Genomic DNA, 25,287 nt, shown 5'->3' with positions numbered 1-25,287 from the left:
CCTTCCGAGAAGAACCCACATCACCCCCCACCTCAGAAGCCTACACTGCTTCCCGGTGCACAAGAGATGCAAATTCAAAGTTCTCACCATTGCCTCCAAAGCTCTCCACCACATCAGACCCAAGCTAATCAACTGTAGACTTTCCTTCAACCAGCCAACCAGGGAGCTCTGCTTGAGAATGCTCCCCTTCGCCTATGTCCTGAGAATCCATCGCAGCCTCTGCGGAGGGCGATCCTTTTTCTACCTAGCTGCAAGGAACCGGAATGACCCCCCCCCCACCTTCACACTGCACACACCCTCATCAAATAAAAAAAAAACTCACAACATGGTTCTTTGAGGAGTAGCTTGGACACACAGCAACAACCTCAAGCACCTGGATACCCGCCAGGTTGATGAGCTGCGCTTTACAAATATGATGATTGATTGATTGATTGATCGAGGCCTAGGGACCCCATCCTCTTCGAGCCTCATCAAGGCCCAGGGACCCCATCGCCCAGGGCTGATGATTACACATAAGGGAAGGGGGTGCGCTGTACCCATCCCTAGGCAATTAAGTCCCGGGCACACCTTCTTTAAAAAAAAGTGGACAGGGCATTCACCTCCCCCTCCCGAAACCTGTATCGGCATGGAACCCATGTCCTGAGCTTAAATGTTTATTAAAAGGGGAAGTGGCGTGCGACCCCACCCCTCCTCGAGCCATCAATGGGCCCCAGGGACCCTATGCCCTGGGACCAACATTTAAGATAAGGAAGTGGGCCGTGTGGCCTCCGCCTAAGGTTTAAAAGGCTGCATGTGCACAATCCTCTATGAGCCATCTCATGGAGTATGTCCCGGGTAGCCCACCCTGGGACACAGTAGTTTCCCTGCCAAAGGAGTGCAGACAGGGAATACAAGTATGCTCCCACCTAGTGTGAATACTGAAAAAGTCAGCTCCAGGTGGGAGTAGACTTGTGTTTCCCTACTCGCACTCTTGCAGGCAGGGAAACTCAGATTGCTCCTGCCCAGCGGGAGCAAGCAGGAACAGCTGCTCCCACTGGGTGAGAGTAATGCTGCCTCTGGGAGAATCCAGGATAGGTGCATATCTGAAGCTGGCAGATGAAGATCTGTCTTTCTGGTAGAGGTGCACTTCCAGTGTCTTGAGGACCTCCAGGACCTGGATTGGTCATTCCTGTTTTAGCCTCAATTAAGTGTTCATATTTTAATCATTTTAGTAAGGCTGTTTTTAGCAATGTTTTACTTATTTTTAACTGCTGGCTTTTAGTCTAGTAAAACAAGGAAAAAGCAGTACTTTATTTCCACGGCTAGAAGAACACTGTAAACGATATGGCGGCATGTGTTGCTCGTTCAGAAGACAGGTTCTACCAACAATACAGAGCATTGCATCAGAACTGCACTTACAATACAGTATGGTTTATTATATAAATAGTGCACTGACCCAGAGGGAGCAGAGAGAATTCCAGCTATGGCTATCCTGGGACACACACTGTGTGACATGCAGCTCAGCTGTTGCTGATCTGCCAGCCTCCAAAGAGAATTGCCATCTACACCACAGGCTGATTCCTAACACTATTACTACATGGGGGGCTGAGGTTAATCCCTTAGATCAGGTCAGGCAGAAGAGCATACCCGATATGCTCTCAGCATAGACGTAGAGTTAGGTAGGAACCTCTATAACCCCATATGTCATGGTAGGATTGTTTATCTTATTTAACATGTTTGTAATGCTGATTAATGTGCTTTGTTTCATCTGCTAATTATCGCAGCTCACTCCTTGTATGCAGGATTGCGATTGTTTTAATAAATGCATTGAAAACGTGTCTTGAATCTCTTTGTCCCACCTTGGCATTCATGAGTAACAGCACAAAAAGGGTAAGATCTGTTTCCACTGCTGCCCTGGGGAATCGGAGTGTCATGTTCAGGTTTTATCCCAGTGGGTTTGAACATGTGGGTGAGGCAGTGTGAGCTAGCCAAGAATTAGGCTGACAGTTACTGTGTGGATAGACTCAGTCTTCCACACTTTGCTGTTCTGCCATACTAAACGCAGAGTCCTAATACCAAAGTAGTAACCCCATGCTATCGGGCCACCAATGTATTAAGGACAGGTACTTATTTACCAGATCTCCTGAGTACTTTTCTTGTGTATGCTTAAGGTGACCTATTCATCTTTAAACGGAGATGACTTTGGTGTTAGGGAAATATTCTCCTCAGCTGTATAGGTAGCACCTATGTTTGTCTGTAGTTTGTTCAAGCTTGAGCATTTAGGATACCCCACTTGGTGTTTTCACCTCTGAATTCTTTTTTTTTTTTTTTAAATGGCAAATCCAGTAGTTATTCCAGTATATTCTAGACATGCTGTCACACAACATTTACTTTTAAATGGGCCACCTATTGGGGTGGAGATGTTACATTTGTGATTGAGGCACGTAATGAGTACAAAACTGAAACATCTTATTCATGGGTAGATTTTCCTGCAGTTGATGCCAACTCAAATACATTTCACACATAAATGCCCACTAACACACCAGCAGAATATAGAGCATAAGACTATTTAAAAAATACCTTTTACATATCAGGAACATAAAAATTGGTTCCAAGGTGCCCTAGCACATGCTGTTGAACATGTTAGATTGGGTTCCCCCAGTAATTCTGGGGCCACATGACCAGTCCTAGCTACCTACACTCCATATCCATATATATTGGACCTACCAGCAGCAGATCTGCACACAATATATAATAGTTTAGTTAGACTATAGATGTTCAACACAGTTAGTAATGCGGCCATTGAATGCTGTTCCAGCCGTCCAACAACAACTGGCTGCACTAGAGATTAACACAGTGACTATTAATGCTATTATGGGTAAGGTACCCACCTTACGGGAGGCAATTCTGTTTTGGATTGGTCAAAAAACAAATCAGCTGGAAGCAGTGTTTCCCCATAATGGACCTCAAAATAAACATAGAATTTTCACAATGTGCTTGCCACTTGGGATGGCACCCTCTATTTATAATTATGCTACTTGGGACACAGTGATTGCTGCAATATATACCAAAACACATAGTACACCATCACTTGTGGTCTCTCCCAATTGGTCAGCCCTAACAGGATTAGCCAGACTGCTTTGTTGAGGTGATAAGTGGCCTGCACTGAGCAGAGGTTACCTGATGGGGGAGGTAAGCAGATTCTGAGACCAGGCCAGGAAAGGGGCTAGTTAAATCAAGGCGAGGCGTCAAAGAGAAGCCAATCAGAAAAGAATGCAGCCAGGCCTGCCCTCTCACCCTGTACCCCACAGATAGAAAGTGAGCTTAGGAAAGGAATTTGCAGATGTCTAGAGAGGGAGTTAATGCAAATTAGCTACACCAGTGGGTTTGTTTAGCCAGGTCTTGCTCCTCTGCAGGAAAACCGTTCATGTTGGAATGTGAAAGTGCAGTGCTTTATGGGACAAGAAGAGTGTACACTTAGAGGAAGTTTTTATGCCTCTAGGTGGCCCCCTGCAGCTAACTGGTCAAGGATGCCCACTGACTGTATCCCCAAGATGATTGAATATTAGTGGCTGATCTGCATTGGAATTCACATCTGTTGCCTGAAGCCACAAAAAGAAGAAAGACTACCCTGCTAGAACCCTGGTCTGCAACGCAGAGGACTGCATACTGAAGTATTGCTCCTGTTGCACACTGGAACAACAGCCCAAAGGTCTTTGCCTTGCTTTTCAATGGACTTACGAGTGGATTCCTTGAAAGCAACAGGGTAAAAGAACTTCCCTGCCCCAACTTTCACAAAGGTCCCCATCCTGGAGTGTGTCCGGGGGACTTGCAAGGATTTGGCTTGGTGCATTGTGGGAATTGAAGACCCAAACTTCCAAGGACCATCTCAGGGCTCCTAGACCCTTGGATATGTGTTTTGGACACTTTTCAGCCCAAAAGAGAACTTATGGAAGGACCTTGGGAAGTTTGGCGAAGTCTGGAGCAACTTTTGGAAAAGAGCTCAGTCGAACCATAACTCGGCCTGGATTTCTGGTTTGTCCCGCTGAAAGCTCCAGAGTTTCGGACTTCCAGGATTTTGAAAAGGGCTTAGCTGGAAATCAAACTGTTGTCACATCTGATCACGGCCTGAAGAGGAGCATCGCTTGACGACTAGGAGAAAAGCACGATCAGATGTCCCTGGTTGGCACTATTGATTTCTAAGCAATAGAAAGCACATTTTGTTTTAGTAAAACAGTCCATGCAATTCTAAACATGTGACAGGTGCACCTGTACAGGTGCACATGTATAAATCATAAAGGCATGTAATTAGCCATGTGCATTGTATTATGTAAATTAGAACAGTATAGTAAGAGGTTTGCAAAATAGTTATGTTTGAATATGATCATTGTGTGTTATAATGAGGAGAGGTTTATGAAGTTAAAAAAGTCAATCCCGAATGTCAGGGTGGGTGCGAGCTTGCAATAGGGCACTTATTACAAAAATGAACAAAATACTATCATACAACTTAAAAAAATATACAATAAATAATATTCTTCCAAAATAAAGTAAAAAGTTCAACCATAAAATAAAAGTCCAACCCAAACTAGCTGCCCAATTTTCCAAAACGTGCTGGTTATCTGATCAATTCTCAACCATGACTTCCTCATTTAAAGGGGCAATGTCCACTAGGACTTAAAAGCCAAACATGACACTAAGGGAAATAGTTAGTAGGGATGAAGTATAAATGTGGGAAGGTACTTTTAGGGATTCATGTGTCACTCAAGAATGTTTTAGGGTTGGAATTAAAAATTCATGCATCCCAAGAGGCGCTACCAATAGGAAGTCACCTGTTTTGGTCAGAGAACAGTGGTATTCCTAGCACCCTGGAAGTCATCTGGAAGCATATCTACCTCTTTATTTGACGAGTTGGCCTTTTCTGCAGATCAATTTGTGTTTCTTGTAGTAGATTTAAAAACTAACCAATGTAGGAATGTCACCTATTGTCAGTTCCACAACATCACATGGTAAGAGCTAGTTTAACATGCAAGCAATAGACCACCCAATGCTGCTGCATATTCACTTACAATGCACTCACACAAGCAGCAGATGACATCATAAAATGTAAATATTCCTATTTTGAGTCCCAGTAATTTCCATTGTTTAAAAAAATAAAAAGGCTATCATATGTATTTCCTAACATACATGAATAGGTGGTAATTTGATAGTTGTCAAGAATAAAGAGGAGCAGAAGAAATAACATACACCTCTCAAATACCCATGTATGTGATAACTGGAGTATATTGAGAGTGATCTTGTTGAACATTAGGGAAGCACCAAAATTAAATGGGTTGTTAGTGAAAGCATAATCTGTTCAGTAAGATGAATTGGCTGTACACCTGTGAAAGACCAGCAACAAATATATGTCAGGTAAAGGAAGAACATACGTCTATTGCCATGTGTCAGACTCCATTGCATGCTTCATACATGACAAAGTAGTCCGTCAGGTCATTGGAGTGTGTGGCCTCTGCTACCCTGGCAAAGGACCATCCAAGATATGTTTTGATCCCCACCTTTCTGGTGGCGATCTCTGTAATGAAAGGGATTCCCCTTCACTTGGAAGATGCGCCTTCCTTACTGTTGCATGCCAGTCTGCATCAACTTCAGCACCTAACAAAGCCCAGAGCAGATTTTCTTGATGGTGGTTGTTGAACCTTCGTCTCCTGGGACTAACATATTAAGCATGGACTTTCCTGGAGAAAAGAACAGGAAAAAAATAGGGCATGGTGACAATCACTGTGACCAGTTGGTCATGTGACTAATGTAATGTCAAACCAAGGCTATTCATGGGCATAACTGGCTGAGCCTTCAGAGATGCTGAGCCATGAGTTCTCTACATCTACATGCCCACAAGTTTGGCAGGCAGAACATCTGTCTTTATGTAGTCGGTGACTCACAACCACCAAGCTCTAAATGCTGTCAAACGGTGCATGTTAACATAACAGCACATGCATATGAGGGAACACTTTTGCAAAATACAGACCCTCCTGCAGGCCAGGAGGCAACCTAGCAGGACCCATCTCACCATGAGGTTCATATCGGGCCCGACTTTTTTTTAATGGGTGCATCTTTCCAGCAGATGATAACTCATTGGCCCTGTCCAGCAAAGGACGTCCTCCAACCTCTCGTGGTCATGCCAACATGTATGTTAATGACGGTGACCAACCAGATCTTTCTTTTGGCATGGCCTTACAGCTTACTGATGGTTGGACCATGTAGCTGATGGTAGATATTCATAACCCCTCTGCCAACACATCATCATGTAGACTAATGGTAAAGTAGCAAGGTTCTATAACTTTTGGGGTCGGGCATTCCTACACTGTAATGTTACATCTACACCAACGCTTAGAACATGTTCAGCAGATGAGGGTTGTTTTGACATAGTTTGATTGACAGGCATATTTCCCAGTGGACAGTGCCCATGCCTGCCACCAATGGGGGTCATGTTGCTTCTGTCCTACATTCAGGACAATGGATAGGTTGGTTGCAATACCTGATGGCCATGCCCCAAATGGTTAAGAATTGCATTCACCATGCCTACATTCAAGAAATAAGTCATGATGGTTGTTATCCCCATGAATGGCGGCCAAGCAACAATGGACGTGGGCTGTATCCACCATGAATTACATTCAGAACAAGAAATAGGTTGATTGCTAGTTATGGTGGTTGTGATCACCATGAACAGCTCCGCTCCACAAATAGCAATCATGCCTAGAGAGTGGCAAGCATGTGAAGAGTTGAGCCTGTCCTGAGCCAGGTGTCTGGATCGATCATAAAAGACAAAGCATGATCCAAGGAAGGAAAAATATCTGTAAGGATAGTTCAGCTTTCCAATGACATAAGCAGGGCCATTTCTGCTATGCTTGGTAGCCCTAATGGCTGCCATATTGAAAGATGCCTCTGTATGTGCCACCAGTGGAAAAATGTCCAACAGAGTCTGAGGTCCCTGCCTGCCTAATGAGTACTGAACTGCTTTTATGCACATGTGTGTAAAACAACCAACGTGTATTTTTTTCAGGGAACATGAAGCAAAAAGCCCTGATGCAATGTGATTTTTCTCCCAGCATGTGGGGGTAATTTGTGTATTTATTGATTCTTGACTGTCAAGCATATTCTGGTGAAATAACAAGATAACATGCCTCCCAAATAAGATGGGCACTGTAACATACATCGGATGATAAACTTGTGGTGCATAGGGTGCCTGACAAAGATTTATGACAGTGGAGCCAGCAGATGCTAAAGCACCACATAATACACATTTTCCCTGATTCTAATTATAGGGAGTACATTTTTTGTAATAGTAATATACATGTTTGAGCATAACTGTGTCAATCAATTATGCCTAACTCCCAGGAGGACCTGAGATGTTTATCACTTACATGAATACATGCTTTTCAAATGAGGATTATACAAATAAACCAAATATACACATTACAAATAATTGCATGGAGGAATCAAGGATGTAGTGTTCTGCTGCACCCATAATGAAGAAGTCCCTCCCCACGTGACCCTGTTAATAATAAAAAGGGCTGGGCACAAATACCAATGCCAAATATCTACACACATATCTGGTGGTTGTCATTATTTTATCAGCATGTGGGTTTAGGGCACGTGACACAACATTGATGAGGAGGATGGTTCTAAAACCATACCCCAACACCATCTCTTCACTCACTCCAGTGCTGCCAGTAGAGGGCGTGCCCTGTGATGCCCTACCTGACAGAGGACTGCTGAGGCCACCATAGGAATGCTGTGATAATCCCCAGCCCTACTGTGATGGAACAGCACTGTCTGTGTGGAGCGGACATGAGGCACATCTTGACCCCCCATGGTACAGAGGTGCCACCAGTGAGGCCGTAGGGGTGAGAGACCAAAGCTGCATGTGGTCCCATCAAACACTCGTAGGAGCTGGTGGAGATGTCTTGGAATGATTACCCAGGCAGGAAATCCAGGGGACAGCATTGCACCAACAAGACACGAGGCATCTGGGTCCTGCCAGCCCACCATGGGAAAAGGCAAATGGCATGGATTTAAGTGCCACACGTCATGACCTTCCTTGAGCCAGCCTCTTATGTCCCGTTTAGCAAAAATAAAACTAGGAAAGAAAACTGGAGGATGGCACCAGAATTGGTGTTTGGCACCACAGAGGGATGTTTGCTACCTCCTAGGAACACCACCTCTGACAATACCTGAATCGGCAGACAAAAGAGGTGGCAATGGAGGCCAGGGTGGCTTAGACCTGAAGGGGGACCCCAAAAACGGAGGGCCTGCCTCACAGGGAGCAGGAAGACGAAGCACACTCCAACTTGTGCTCTATTGACACCCCTGCCAAACATAGCCTTGTGGTGCAGCCTTAGATATTGTACGATCAAGCCAGTTTGTGTTGCTGCCCCCACTGGTGAGAAGCAGCACTAAATCAGAACATTAGAAAAGAGAGACAGAGAGAGTGTATGTGTGTCTGTGAGAGCGAGAGAGAGAGAGAGTGTATGTGTGTGTGCATGTGTATGTGTGAATGTGTGTGTATGCGTGTGTGTGTGTGTGTGCACAGCCTGGCCCAAAGCCCCAGAAAACTTCCAGGCACAGCGAGCAGACAATCCTTACTGAGGAAAGTGCACCATGAAGCAAAACAGAGAACCAGCCAAGCTGGGAGAATAACATTTCTATGGAAGTCACCCAGTGTGTACAGGCAATACAGTTTTACAAAGCATGCAATGCTGCTAGGCCAAAAGCAGACAGTGGCAGTCATATTCAGGGGCTTTCTCATATTAAATGACGTGCTAATAGGAGGAACTGCTACTGTATTTTAGTGCAGCCTTAGTCCCGCCAGAGGGCAGGGCTCAGGCTACGGTAAAACCAGAGGTGCCCATGACGTGAGGAGAGGGTTGGGGGAGCGGAGTAGCGCAAGCAAAAACAGCACATTGACTACAACACAACAGAGCGTTTTTTAAACCCCCTTAGCCAAGAAGGGAAGATATATTACATTGACCAAGCCAAGAAGAAACCCATGTGACAGGAATACTCGCGAGGCTGAAGGAAAGCTGCACATTTCTACCTACAGAACTGGGGCTTCAAAAGTGCCACTGATGAGGCAAGAGGCAACACGTGGATCAATGCCACACACAATAACAGGAGAAGAGGAGTGGATCAGCACCTCCCCTGATCACCACAAAGACTGAGCTCAGGACCGTGAGGCCCCCTGGCTGCAGTGGAGTAACAAAACTTGACGGGCTGTCCTGCAAAGTGCATAGAGGGAGTCCCCTCAGTCCCCCCAACCTAATCAGGAGCGTTCAGGCCGGGGACCCACCGCCAATGTACAGTGTTGGACAGCACATGGTGTGTGACTGCTGTTACTAAGGCACGAGCTCTGGGGCTCCCCACACCGTGGGGCTAATCTTACACCACTGATTGACTGGATTACAGAGACAGTCATATACAAAGAAGCCCTGTTGGTCCCGATGACGGTGCACTCAGAAGATGGAGATAAGACTCTAGCAAGTGTTGCAGGCATAATTGAAAGGAAGTTACATGCTGAAAAACCAAGAAATAGAAAGAAAAGGGAGTGCGACCAGCTGGTTTACACTGGCATACCTGACGATCACTCTTGCAGAGAAGAAGAGAAGCTCAAGTGTGACTAGGCTTGGAAGGTATGCTCAAAAAGACTCATGCCACTGACTGAGTGCATCTAGCCACACAAGCAAGCCACCTTTGGGGCGCAATGATGACCTGGCAACAGCCTTGTGGGAAACCAATGGTAAGCCAAATGCATGCTCAAACCGAGTCCAAGCTTCCCAGTGCAAATGTGCAGACACAGTCACAGGCTGCCTAGCGAACCATGGCATGCACACCAAGAGATACAACTGATAGAGCGTTCCCGGACCTAATAAATTACCTGTATTGGGACGCTCTTGGGCCGATGAATCTTTTGACCAAGTGGGGCTCTCCTCACCCGAGAGTAATCAATTCGATCAAATCAATAATCAATAACGTACATAGGCAATACCCTGATCAACATAACATTTCACAATTAATCCAGAATACATTTCGACGAAACCATGACCTTTCGGTCATGAATAACCACACCAGTTTATTGCAAGTTAATGAATTTATTTCCCTATATTAACAAAGCTAGCACAATATAAATGTGTCTCAACACCAAATGATATATGTAAATGAACATTAATAGCTGTCCATAATGGCGAAACAGATGCAGTCTATGCAGCATTTGAATAATAATGCCTTCGATAATAGCAATGCAAACCACTAAAACTATAATCTGTAATGAGCTAATAGCATACATTGGTCAGCATAACAAGGTCTCAAATTGCATCGTGCGACAGATGAATCCTCATCTATCCTCAAATTAGCATCTGCATGTGGGACTTCATGCAAAAACAATTTAGCAACATTAATTTGGAAAACTCCTAACTAGGGCTCTTATCAAAAATCAGCAGTTGGTTACCTAAAAAGAACACAATGCAATTGTACAATTTCCTTTCATATTTACCAAATCCAATCAGCATTCAAGGAAGTCTTCGTCTCACAGGTACCAGTTTCGACCAGCATGGGACGGGGGCAAAGGGGCAGGGTGGACGGGGCAGTTGCCTCTCAGCGGCAAAAGGACAAAACTATTACTTCATGCAAAGGGACGAATCAAAGTTAAAGTCTCTAGGGCGAGAATTAATTAAAGTCTCTTTCTCTCGATTAGAGAAAGCATCAAAGTCTCTTTCAAAATGGCGTTGCAGCAAAGTGGGCCATAATGGCTGGCAAATGGCTGGTGAAGTTCGTAATGGCTGTAATGGCTGTTTTCCTCTCGTGCACCTGGTTTAAATAGACAACAGTTCAAATCCAGTAGGGTCTTCCATTGGAGGGTTCATAGGTTGGCTTCAAATTGTCCAATTAAAAACTACAGTTCACAAGCTTCTACCTAAGCGTACATTATCCTTGGAGTCGGGAACGTAAGTTGCAACATATTTTACCAATTAACTCACTTTCAGAGCGTCCATTGTCTGCACCTGCAGATTGACCTTGGAGCGAAGAAGAAGATGCCAGGCTGGCACGAAACCTTAAAGATAAGCATGTGAACGATCCCACTGGAAAAGTACAGCTTCAAGCAAGAATACACTTTTATTAGCACGTTGGAAAAATACGAGCATCTAAACCGTGAGACAGGCAACTAGGCCAAAACCTCCACTAAAGTTATGCTAAGCTAAAACATTTCTAACAAGCAAATCATAGCACACGTTTACGATTATGTCAGGTTCGTACAATTCTAATACAACACGTTATATAAAGCACGCTTATAAATGTTGGCAAACTACTCTGAGGGCACATTTGTCCCCGTACAATCTTTATTAGTTCGGTTAAAGTCACACTTGATTATTGCAATACTACGTTTAAGAGCTAACAAATGTAAAACCTTAATTTCTGCGTCATCAATCCCTCCTCTGATGACTACTTGTCATCACACAAAACTATTCCCACAAATTTTATTCCATTAAAATTCTGTCAGTTCTCTTTGCCTTTTAATTCCCCTTGTTCTTGCTTTGTATTCTTCTGCCATTCTTTTCATCATTTTCTCTTCCTTCCTTCTTTTAATTCTTGCCATGATCATTATTATTCCCCTTTTTATTCCCCAAATTCCAAATATACAAATCAATACTATTAATATTCCCTGTATTATTTTTAGTAATATTTAAATCCAAATGCCACCAAGCCAATTTCCCACTGAAGCAATTCCCTTTCCAACTTTCTCCCACACTCCTGGTTCTTTCAGTTCCTTCAAGTCTGCACTCTCTTTTGTTAGATTTGCAAGCATAGTTTTAATTTTCACACTGTTGTCTGGAATATACGTACAACAGTGACGCGCACCAAGCATTTTGCAAACGCCGCCATCCTTTGCTAAAAGAATGTCTAGGGCAAGCCTGTTTTGAAGAGTCATAGCTCTTTCCGCTGCAAGTTCAGCATCTATCAGGATTATAGCACCTGAAAACTTTGTCAACATGTTATCCACTATAGTAGACAACTTTCTTATTTTGATGGAATTCAACACAACTCCCAATGAAGGAATCATGGCTCCAAATATATCTCCTACCACAGCAGCTGCGGTCTCGCTTTTCTGGATACGATGAGATCCAGGCGTCTTTGGAATCACCGATAGGTCATCCAGTTGATAAACCTTTGGGAACACTATACCCAAATAACATCTCCCCCACCATCCCTTTGGAAGACGATAATAGGCATTATGCCCACAAATGTAATATACACCTGGTATGACAGGGTCAAGTCCGTTCAGCATGAATGTCCATTTGGCCTTAAAGATAAACGTATGTTTACATTCACTCGCTCCTACAAAAATGTTGTCATAATAAGATTCACCTCGATATATACAAAATTTCCCTACATGCCAAGCATCTAAAGCTATTCTCCCTTGTGTTTTTATTGCGACAAAATCATAATGATCTACTGAAGTCCTCTTACTTAGCTCTTTTTCTAATTTCGCATTCATTTGTGCCCTCCTATCATCTGTGCGATCTAAAAAGCTTATTTCTACTGCAGTCAGCGAGCAGGTAAGATTTTCCCTATGTGCGTGAGCTGTCTCAAAAGGGTGCATTGGCTCGAAAAATTCCCTCATTATTTTAGCATCCCAATCTTTAGCAATCTGGCTTAGCTGCGTAATTATAGGAACATATGCAAAGGTAACATCATAATTTGAGTAAAAATACTGTATGTTGGTTTGACCATAAAATCTAGAAGTTACTATACTACATGTAATCCCATATGTAAGAGGCATGTGATGATAAGTCACCCCTTCCTTTACCGATGTCGGTATCTGTGTACACACATAACAATCTTTCGCATCCATAGTCTCAACATATTCTGTTAGCAAGCGATAGAAAACATTATACGAAAGCTCCTTCTTATCATGCAAGTGTCTCTCATCTAATTCTAGTCTTTTCAGTGCGGTTAGTTCAGTGACAGTAACAGGAACAGAAGTAGAAGCATCAATTTTCTTATTCTCACCCTTACCATGCATTCCAAGCACTATTGCCATTATTATTATTACACATGCAGTTATCAAGCCTATACACACATATTTACAATACTTCACTCTACTGTTTTGCGTCATGATCTGTATAGAATCAGAGAGCTAGAAGCACCTATAAAAGAAACGATTTAGCAATTCAGTTACAAAGCTGAACGAGCGCAATGCAATGTTCACACAGTTTTCTTCAGGAGGCCAAGTCACTTATCGGTTAGCAGCATTTGTCTCAATTCGGCAATAACTCAGTCTTTTTTTTTTTTTTTTTTTTCAAAGTTCAATAACTCACTCTCTCTCTCTTTTTTTTTTTTTTTTTTTCAGTTAGCAACGTCGTCTCAAATCGGGTTTAAGAGTCAATCAGGTTATCAAAGTCTTATCAAGTTAGCAAATGTCTCATCCGGTTTAGCAATGTCTCAGCTGGTTGTATCACGTTATTTTAATCAAGCAATGTCATTTACCAGTTTTTCAATCAACAGTGTCCATCAAACTTTTATTTTCTATTGGTATCTCTTCTTCTTCGTTCTCGAGGCTAAGAGATACAAATTCATCAGTCCAATCGTCATTGACTACATATGCCCATTCTGGACCGGAATATCTCCTGTTTGGTATCCTTTTCCTTTTCAATTTTGCCTCTCTCTTTGATTCTGCCTCACTGGTACTTTCCTCTTTGGCAAAGTCTTTTTCTTCACTTGTTGTCGGTAACACGACAGACACTTCCTTTCTTTTCTCTTTCACTTTTGGCCCTTCACTGTCTTTCAACTTTTCTCCAGTCTTTACTTTTACTGGTGATATACTCGGTCTTTTCTTTACACTGTGTCCACTTGATGGACCTGCGATCTCCCCTGATGAAGTTTGAACAGTTTCGTTCTGTTCTGCCTTGTCCCCTCCTCCTGGGGAGTCAATCACGTTTTCCTTTTCTTTCTCTGTACCGTCTACTTCTGGGAAAGCCCTCCTCTGATCAGGCTCTCCTGCTTCTTCACCTCTTTCGAGCCCTTTGTGACCGCTACTTTCGTCAGGCTCTTTGTCACTTTCAGCTGCTTCAGGCTCTTGGTTACCTTCAGCTGCTTCAGGCTCTTTGTTACCTTTAGCTGCTTCAGGCTCTTTGTTACCTTCAGCTGCTTCGTCACTGTCTGAGGTTTCTCCTTGGTCTTCCTCAAGTGAATCAGTCGCTTCGTCCTCAGAGAATATCTCTCTCTCCTCTAATTCTGCCTGTTCGCTTCTAGTTCCATTTTGCTCTGTCTCAGCGCTTTGCACTTTGTTATCAGGAACTGGCAGTTTCAGCGCTTCAACTTCCTCATCTGTGGGACACAACACTTTCTTTGTGTGACTGGCGTGAATCCAGTTGGGAACTCCGGCACACTTCACAGCGGTAGTTGTCGTCAGGATCACTTGGAAAGGGCCTTTCCAACGGGGTTCCAGACACGACTTCCTCACGTGCTTCTTTACCACGACCCAGTCACCTGCTTTCAGTGTGTGTCCTGGACCTTGGATCGGTGGCAAGGTGGTTGCTTCCACCTGGTGAGAGAAAGAGCGAACCACGTCAGCCAGACCTTTGCAGTAGTCTAACACCATATCATCTGTAATATTCAAAAGCGCGTTTGGGGGAACTGCAGGCAGTCTCATGGCCCTGCCCATGAGAATTTCGTGCGGGGACAATCCAGTCTTTCTGTCAGGGGTGTTTCTCATTGACATTAACACCAAAGGCAATGCGTCAGGCCATTTCAAATTTGTCGATGCACATATTTTCGCCATTCTTGATTTCAGTGTACCATTCATCTGCTCCACCAGTCCTGAGGCTTCTGGGCGATAGCTACAATGCAGTTTTTGCTCAATGTTCAGCGCTGCGCAAAGTAACTTTATCACCTCGTTATTGAAGTGACTTCCCCTATCTGATTCTAAAGAGATCGGGAATCCGAAACGTGGTATTAACTCCCTCAACAATAGTTTTGCAACTGTAAGGCTGTCATTCCTACGTGTGGGGTATGCTTCAATCCAGTGACTAAAAATGCACACAATCACCAACACATACTTCAGGCCTCCATGCACAGGCATCTCAATAAAGTCCATCTGCATTCTACTGAACGGGCCGCCTGCCCTACCGATGTGGCTCACGTTCACAACCGTTCTCTTCCCTGGATTCATCTGCTGACAAATGACACATCGGTGGCAGACTGCTTCTGCAACTTGACGAAATCTGGGGTTAAACCAATCAGTTTTGAACAATCTTATCATGGCATCTCTCCCTAGGTGAGCCTGCCCATGATAGAACCGCACAAGCTGCGATAAGAGACAATTTGGTAAGACAAATTTTCCCTCATTTGAAACCCATATCTCATCTGGCCTCTTTGTGCATTGTGCCTTAATCCAGGAAACTCTTTCATCCTCCCTGACGCTATTCTGTAATGCTTTTAGTTCATCCATTGTATCCACGACCTTCAAAGCAAAAGCTTCAGCTGGTTCGAGCTCTGGCTCATTTATCGAATTCCATTCATCCCTGAGCAATATACAGTTCAAGGCACAAAATCTTGCGACTTGATCCGCATATGCATTTCCCAGGGAAACATAGTCCTGTCCTTTTGTATGAGCACTACACTTTACCACTGCAATTTCGGCTGGCATTTGAATGGCATGTAACAATTCCCTTATTCTTTCCCCGTTTTTCACTGGGGACCCTGAAGAAGTCAGGAAACCTCTCTGTGACCATAGTTGCCCAAAGTCGTGCACAATTCCAAACCCGTACTGACTATCAGTGTAAATGGTAACCTTCATCAATGCAGACAGTTGACATGCTCTTGTAAGGGCTACAAGCTCTGCTACTTGTGCGGAATAGACTCCTTGAAGCCAGGACGCTTCCAAGACACCTGTGACAGTACATACAGCATATCCTGCTTTCAATATTCCCAATGCATCTCTTAAACATGACCCATCAACAAAAACAATTTGGTCATTTTCATCCAGCTTAGTATCCTTGATGTCAGGTCGGGGCTTTGTGCAAAATTCAGTCACCTGAAGGCAGTCATGCTCGACGTCTTCAGCGTTCTCAATTTCAGCATTTTCACCGGGAAGCAAGGTTGCTGGATTCAACGTAGTGCACCTTTTCAGCTGCACATTCGGTGAGCCCAGAATTATCGTTTCATACCTTGTGAGTCTTGCTCCAGTCATGTGTTGCGTTCGGGAGCGGGTCAAAAGTATCTCAACTGAGTGAGGGACCATGACTGTTACTGGATGTCCCATCACTATTCCTTCACTCTGAGTGAGGCTGATACCAACTGCTGCTACGGCGCGCAAACACCCAGGAAGTGCTGCTGCGACCGGATCCAAAGTAGCTGAAAAATACGCTACTGGTCTGTTTACGCCACCATGGGCTTGAGTCAAGACAGACAGAGAACATGCATCACGTTCATGACAAAACAATGTGAAAGGCTTTGTGTAATCAGGCATACCTAAAGCTGGAGCCCTGCACATGCATTCTTTCAACTCAATGAAAGCATCCATTTCATCTCCTTTCAGCTCAATTTCATCCAATGCATCCTTCTGGGTCAGTTTCAGTAAAGGCTTTGCTAGAGTTGAGAAGTTGGGAATCCACTGGCGACAGTAGCTCACCATCCCCAAAAACTTCCTCACCTCCCTCCTCGTCTTTGGTGGACTCATTTGAAGTACACTTGTTATTCTTTCCTTCATTATTCTCCGTGACCCTTTCTCTATTTGGTGACCCAAGTATTTCACTTTCTTCTGACAGAACTGCAACTTTGAAGGAGACACCTTGTGTCCATTCCTTCCCAAGTGGTTCAGTAGAGCAATGGTATCGGCCGTGCAGCCATTTTCTGTCTTAGATGCAATCAGTAAGTCATCAATGTACTGTACTAGAGTAGACTCGAATGGCAGTTCTAACGCTTCCAGGTCTTTCTTTAGAATCTGATTGAAAATTGACGGTGACTCGGAAAACCCTTGAGGAATTCGACACCAACTGTAAACTCTGTCTAAGAATTTGAAACAAAAGAGAAATTGGCTATCCTCATGAAGAGGCACCGAAAAGAACGTTTGTGACAAGTCAATGACTGAGAACCACTCGGCATCGCAAGGGATTTGAAACATTATCACAGCTGGATTCGGTACTACGGGGCAACATTTGACTATGATGTCATTTATTTTCCTCAAGTCCTGCACTATTCGGACCTTTCCACTCGGCTTTATTAGTCCCATGATTGATGAATTACATGGACTGCTTAACACTTCTTTCAGTACTCCCTGTTTTACAAACTCGTCAATCAGTTGGGCGACTTTCATGAGGGTGTCTTGTGTCATGTGGTATTGTGGGGTCTGGGGAAAGGTTGCATTGGGTTTTACTGTCACTTTCACTGGTTCCACTCCTTTCACCAATCCCACCTCTTTTCCTGTCATATCCCACACTTCTTTTCCGACTGTTTCCCGTAATTCAGCTGGAATATCTTCTTCAGTTATCATCGGAAGAAGGTTAATCAGAGGATGTTTCTCATCGGCAATTTCCATCTCATCCCCTTCTACACTGTCCTCTTCTTCCCCATCACTGCTCGTCTGAATTCTGATTCCATCGTACGAACACATAATCGAACATCCCAATTTGCACAATAGGTCTCTCCCTAACAGTGCTATCGGCCTTGAGTCACATACCACAAAATTATGTACCCCTTGATAGTTACCAATGCTGACTGGTACTGGATCTGTGATTGGGTTTGTCAGGTACCTGTTTGCTACTCCCACTACCTGAACTGTTCTCCCTGAGAGTGGCAAATTTGGTACTTCAATGCTCCTAACAGTTGAACGTGTGGCTCCCGTGTCAACCAAGAATGAAACTCGATGACCCATGACTCTTCCCTCTACATATGGACCCTTTTGATCAACTTCCAAGGATGCTGCAAGCACACAATTTCCCTCCTCATCTGAACTTTCACTCTCCCATGCATCGTTTATTCCATTCTCACTATGTAATGGGAACTGTTGTACTGTGCCATTTGTACTCATCACCTGACTCGAGACCTGTGGAGGAAGCATCACTTGCTGCTGACCCATTGGTGCCAAAGGTATTTGCATTTGCTGATTAGGTACCATTGGTAACTGCTGTTGCACTGGCTGCATTTGCGTCATCTGCATACGGGGCATCTGCATCTGCTGCGGCTGCATAGGCTGTAATCCCTGCAGCTGATTTATGTTCTGAAAATTTGTGTTTGGACCTCTCATTTTCGGTCCTCTCATTGTCTGGAATGCATTGACATCATTGTTTTGCTGACCAACACCTGCACCTTCCTGCACCACCATCGGGCACTCGCGTTTCCAATGTCCGACGATCCCGCACACGTGACACGGCATCACCTTTTTCATTGCCTGCACACCATTCGGAATCACAACAGTGTTCAAATCCGGACCATTACTCCCAAAACCTCCTCTGCCTCTGCCTCTCGCCTGTGGCTGAAACACCATATTTCCCTGCGGTTGCGGCTGCGGTACTTGCTGTTGGAACCCTTGCAACCCTTGCAAACCTTGCAGACCTGTCTGAGCTGCTTTAAGTTGCATCACCATCACTTTCTCTTTCAACCTTTTCTGTTTCACTTCAATTTCGTCGCTACAGTATTTCGCATAATTCAACACCTCATCAATCGGTTTCGACTGCCAACAAATCAAATGCGACTTTATCATCTGACTTATCTCTGGTCTCAGCCCTTCCACAAATCTGAACACAAAATGAAGCATGTCCTTCGCCTCTATTGTTTCCGTGCCACTGTAGTTCTTGAACGCCTTCAACAACCTCTCGTAGTAACTATGAATCGACTCTTTAGCCTCTTGGGCAGTTCGATCAATCTTCTGCCAATCCACATTCTTCGCGGCAACCTTCGTCTTCAAATGCTCAATCACCTTATAGTACAAGCTCATGACCATAGGTGATGGTGCACCCGTATCCCTGTCTCTCTCTGGTTCACTTGTCGGCCAACCTACAGCTCTTTTGCAGTCTTCCCACAAATCTGCCGGAACCACAATCTCAAAGAGGGTGTTCAGATCTTCCCAAAGACATTTTGCAAGCTTCACAAACCTATCAGTCTGTTGATACCATTCAATCGGTTTCTCTCTCAGCTTGGGAAAATCATCCGTAAAAGACTGAATGTCGCTTCTGTACCACGGTACATATATTAATTTTCCCCCTGCTGTCTCCCTCATTGGTAACATGGTTATTGCATCACTACTCTGTGGTCTTTTCTCGTTGTGCTCTGGGACACTGTCTTTCTTCTTTTCCTTTTTCTTTGTCCACCTGCTTTCCCATTTGTCTAAGCACCTCCACACTTGTGCACTCTGCAGCAATTCTCTAAGGTGCGTTTTCATGCCTGCTGACCTCATGTGTTCAAAGTCTGTGGACCTGAAATCCAATCTATAGCTCCTGCTCAAGTGTTTTGTCTTGTCTATCTCAATCCCGTTTTTGTCAGCTATTTCTTGCAAGCTTCTATGTACCTTGTTCACTTTTCTCGTAATCCTGGGACACAGATACCTCAGCTCTTCTTCCGAGTAGGACTCTAACCTATTCACACCCATAGTCCCTTCCACCAATTCTTCTGCTTCCATGTTCAACCTGATCCTATTCAGATAGTCCTCTTCTCCCTTCCCACTGGCTGAGCTTTGTGTGGAATTTAGACTGTTGAACCACTGTGTCAGCTGTTGCGCATTCAGCCCCATCAATGTAGCATTCACATCAACTGCCATCGATGGTTGCGGCAACTTTTCAGTGTGCGATGATAGCGGTATCATCAATGGGGGACTCGACCTCACCACTGTTGACTGAGCACATATGGGACTAAACTCCATCAAGGACCCAGATCCAATTGGCTGAGCCGCTATCGGAGTTATCTCTGGAGTGTGTTCTATGCACCTCCTTTCCGTCCCATTCTGCACCATTGATCCTTGACCGCTCATACCTGAGTTAGGCTGAACGTACAAAGGTCCCGGTGGACCCACAGTAATGGGTAGGGATATCGCATCTGGGTTCTGTCCATTCCCCATGTTCTGAGGCATGTTCATTCCTACACTATGGGTCATCATTGCCGGCATGCCCGTCTGACTCCCTGTCATCTGAGCATGTGCGGTTCCCCCCTGCATCTGCTTTTGAGGCATCAAAAACTGAGTCGATTCAGCTTGTGCCAATGTTGGGTTGTGACCATTCTGTACTCCCATCACGTTTGGATCTAGAATCATTCCCGTACCATTGTCACTGCTGTAGTACCTTGGGACCTGCGGCTGATAATTTTCTGCTGCTTTCAATGTAGGCACATCTGGATATGTTCTCCTGACCTGCGGTATCTGCGGGGTGAACAGTAAACTCGGGTCCTTAGATCCCGATGGCGTTTCTGAACTCTGAGTTTCATTATTCTGTACCGGTGCCGGAGGGGCAGAACTGGTACTTGGACCTTGTCCATTCTCTGCATAAGGCGGTGGACGGTCGTTCAGCAACTGCATGATGAACTCCTCATCATCTGACTCGTCCTCCCTATCTTTGGAACACCTCCTGTTTGTCTTACAGGTAGCTTTCTTGCCTGTCGCCTCTTCTTCCTTAGTAATTGCGGGAAACAATTTTATCCCCTGCAATATATCTGACCTCCACACCTTCTGTGCATTATCCCACCTAGCATCCGCTAGTGTCTTTTCTGCCTTTCTTATCCTGGTCTCGAACTTCTTTTGCTGTTGCTGTCTAGCCATTAGTTCCCAAATCGCTAGAGCCTCAAACTGGGCTGGCCTTGGAGGTACCTTCATGTCGTACATCGCGAATCTCAAATTCTCTAGGATCCTTATATTGAATGTCCCATGGATCGGGAACGCTACGCTCCCATGTTTCTCTGTCAGCTTGTGCCATTGCTTTAGCCAAAGGCACGGAGCTACCCCCCTTTCCTCCATTACAATGTAAGCTGGTGTACCTTCGGGTGGCGTCTCCTCTCCTACGCTCGCTTTAATGTAAGACTCCCCCTTCATCGCACTCTTTAATGCTTTAAAAAATTTCATTTTCTCGTCTTTTATTTCACAAAGTTTGTAATCAATAGGTGACTTTAATTCCCGGAATACTCTTCGCTTGCCTTTCCCCTTCCAATCGAGCCCCACGGACTGCGTCCAATCCGTGCGCGACCCTTCTCTACAACCAACCTATCCCAGCGCGGCTCCTAGTGACGTCACACTCACACACACTGCGGCTGACAAAGCCTCGCGGCTTGTCCTCCTTCACTCAGCTCCTCTCGTAACAACTTCTAGCATGTATTGCGAGCAACCAAAATAATAATAAAACAGATCTGTCGGTTTACTACAGGAAGGGTAACACAATCGCTTCAGGACCTTAGGGATTTTTCACTAGCCTCGGCAGTTATTCCATCTTTCTCGGTCCCCACTTTCGCAAGCAAATCTGACCCGCAGACCTACTCTCAACTTGTCAATGATCTATTCTAGTGCACTTAGAATTTGTCAAAGCCCGAAGTCGAAGTTTCTTTCACTCCCTTAACACACGTACCGACTCGTTGACCACGCCCGATCAACCTACTAAACCGCCCAGACCACAACATAAAACAAGTGTCTCATACACTTTTCAACATACTCTGGAGTCTCTTGACCTCGCAGGGCCCGTCTCAACAACAACAACCACGTGGACCTTTTTCTGCACAAAGCGCCACACGCACATGAAGTTCGACGACTTCCCTACTCTCACACTCGGAGTCGCACCTCCGCTATTTTCTATGAAGTTCGACGACTTCTCTACTCCTACACTCGGAGTCGCACCTCCGCTATTCTCTAAAATCCTTGCAACCTTTTCACACAATCTGCGGCAATAAGCTGTGCAAGCGCAAAATTCTAACTTCACTCATACCATCACTAGTACCGCCAACGCCGATTCCACACCTCCATTCTCTCCATTCGCAAGCTCCGAGATCCCGGGAAAGTCGCGGGGGACTTAGCCCATCATCATTTTCTCAATCTGTTTTACCCAAGAAAAATCTAATTCAACTTCTCGAATGGGGTCCCAAAAGGGCGTAACCGTTAATTCAACACCATATACTTTAAGAGTGAGGGGTCCCAAAGGGGCGAAACCGTCCTCTGCTACCATCGACTGATAGAGCGTTCCCGGACCTAATAAATTACCTGTATTGGGACGCTCTTGGGCCGATGAATCTTTTGACCAAGTGGGGCTCTCCTCACCCGAGAGTAATCAATTCGATCAAATCAATAATCAATAACGTACATAGGCAATACCCTGATCAACATAACATTTCACAATTAATCCAGAATACATTTCGACGGAACCATGACCTTTCGGTCATGAATAACCACACCAGTTTATTGCAAGTTAATGAATTTATTTCCCTATATTAACAAAGCTAGCACAATATAAATGTGTCTCAACACCAAATGAGATATGTAAATGAACATTAATAGCTGTCCATAACGGCGAAACAGATGCAGTCTATGCAGCATTTGAATAATAATGCCTTCGATAATAGCAATGCAAACCACTAAAACTATAATCTGTAATGAGCTAATAGCATACATTGGTCAGCATAACAAGGTCTCAAATTGCATCGTGCGACAGATGAATCCTCATCTATCCTCAAATTAGCATCTGCATGTTTAATGTTGGACGTTTAATGAAGCAACACCTACCTAGGGGCTGCGCTTAAATCCACCCCATACCCGTTCATCACAGGCGTCACCGGATGGCCTTATTAATAAAAGGGATTGGGCACACATGCCAGTGGACAGTTATCTACACATATCTGGTATCCGTGTCATTATTTTATCAGCATGTACGCATAGGCCCTAAGCCACAACAAAGAGGCCCATGGAACTAGACAGCAGAGGCCATACGTCACGCTTTAATCAGTATTGCTGAGCTACATTGCTGAGCTACTGAGTCTAGTGCTTACAGCTCACAATTCAGACGTTATCAACTTCACTCACTGCCTCGTATCAAATTCATATCCCAGCAATCACACTGACATCAATGTTTTACACGTTCTAACATCCATCACTTAATTCCTTTCACACAGGCAACGTTTCAGACTATACCGGCAACGGTACTTCAGGCCACATGCTGACATCTCTAATATCACAGAAGAAACCATAGTGAAGTTTTACTGAACAAAACATTTGGAACTTACAGTCACCCTAAAGTCCATTGTAATAGATACACATCAACATCACTATTACAGCACTAGCAAAGGTAAAGGAAATTAGGCTCTTCTATGCAAATAGTCCTTATACGACCCTGTGGATGAAACTGATTGGATGTCAGAGCCTACTTGCGCAAGCCATCTTCTTGAAAGTCGCGAATGCCATATCATGACTTGCATTTTGGAGTATTTGAGCCCCTGTGGATGACTGCCTCTTGAATAAGAGTAAGGCTGATTTTTATCAATTGGGTGGTACGCCGCATGTATTTTGTGTAATTGATTGCATTCATATGGGACTTATACCACCAAAATGATATACGCAGCTGTAGTGCAAAAAGAAAAAAAAAAAACATTGCAATATCCTGGCTTGACGTGATGCTAATCTAATCTCCACAAACATCTGTACAAAATTCCCAGGATACACACATGGCTCCATGGTTCTACGTGGCAGTAGCATTGCACAACAGATGACAGATCTGGCTGCCAGGAGGGCATGACTGCTTGGTGAGTGTGTTGTGTAGTTGTTTTCTGACAGTCACCTGTGCTTCTCATGTGTAAAAATAATGGCATTATAATTTCTGTTTTTTAACAGAAGACTCAGGCTCTACAGCTGTCCCAGGTCTTTAAAATTGTGCTACTCAGCTGCATGCTACCAGGCCTGGTCCCAGGACATTTGGGGCTCATGCGAAAGAGATGATGTGAGGACCATCTAATTTGCATGCGATGCAATATGATGTGACATCACTGGAAGTGACATCACAGGACTATTAATCTTCTATGGCATTGTTGAAGTGACCGAGTGTTGATATCAGTAACATAGGTTAGAAGATTGACATCGTTGTGAATAATTAGAAATGAAATAGTTTGATTTCTGAAAATATGAGACTGAGTTAACCATCACTGTAGACTGTAGACTGTGGAAGGGGTAGTGGCCTTTCTGAGTGCCGTAATCATTCTTATTGTACTCTTCACAACACTTTCCTCTGCCACCTCTCTGGGAGAAACTTACTCTGTTTTCTACCTATGTCTTTCTGAAAGCTTCCATCTACACACTTCAGACCTCATCTAATTCCTTTCCAAACCCTCTTTTCGCTTTCTCCTTCTGCACATATTTTCTTCCATCTGCTACAATTTACCATTCTCCACTACAAACACACCCATTCAACTCTGCATTTCCATATGCTCTGCTAATGAATTTTTCAACAGGATCTTTGCACCTCCTTCGCATGCTTTTGCACATAATTACAAATGCAATTAGAACATGCCACCATTCCTCTCTTCCTGCCATAGATGTGCCAATTAAGATTGATTGAGCAGGTATTCTAAACACAGTTGTGACCCACTTACAGCACTGTGAGAACCTCACACTACCTTTAGACTCAACTTCAGTGCTCTCAATTATGGCCAATTTTACTGTTATGCCCACAACCTGAACTCACACAAATATCTATAGGCACGTCAATACTCGGTATGCAGAATAATAGGATGATATGTTGCATGGAAAAATACATAAAGTGAACATTTAGGAAAAAAACCTAAGAGCCTCGTTTACAAGGTTTTCGCCCAGGGCACTGCCCTGCTTCAAAGGAAAAGGGCAGGAATCTATGAGATATGGCACATTGCTGTCATTTTCCCCTGCGCTGGTGCATAATGGGCTGCCATGCACCAACAAAGGCACCCTTGCACCGTTGTTCAAGGGTGTCTGCATTGCTGGGATGATTGTCTGCAAGAAGGGACACAAAATCACAAGAGGCATTTTCCTCTTTCACTGTGTACTGCAGAAGGCAGCCCACATAGAAAAAGAAAAAAACTAAGAAAAACAAATATATTTCTCCTTGTTGTGCCTCCCTTATGCCTCCCCTGGGGAGGTTTAGGCTTTTGATGCATTCCCTTGTTTATGAAATCTTGTAAATATGGGAATGTGTCAGACGCAATGGGTGTAGGATGGAAACACCCACTGTAACACTCATGACACACCTCTCTGTCGCAGGGTGAAGCAATGCAGCGACTTGCACTGCATTGCCTCAGACCATATCTACATGTCCATAAAATGTCATGCAGGGT

The sequence above is a fragment of the Pleurodeles waltl genome, chromosome 1_2, assembly GCF_031143425.1.
Source record: "Pleurodeles waltl isolate 20211129_DDA chromosome 1_2, aPleWal1.hap1.20221129, whole genome shotgun sequence".
Classification (NCBI taxonomy): Eukaryota; Metazoa; Chordata; class Amphibia; order Caudata; family Salamandridae; genus Pleurodeles; species Pleurodeles waltl.
Note: the sequence above shows the minus strand (reverse complement) of the source record.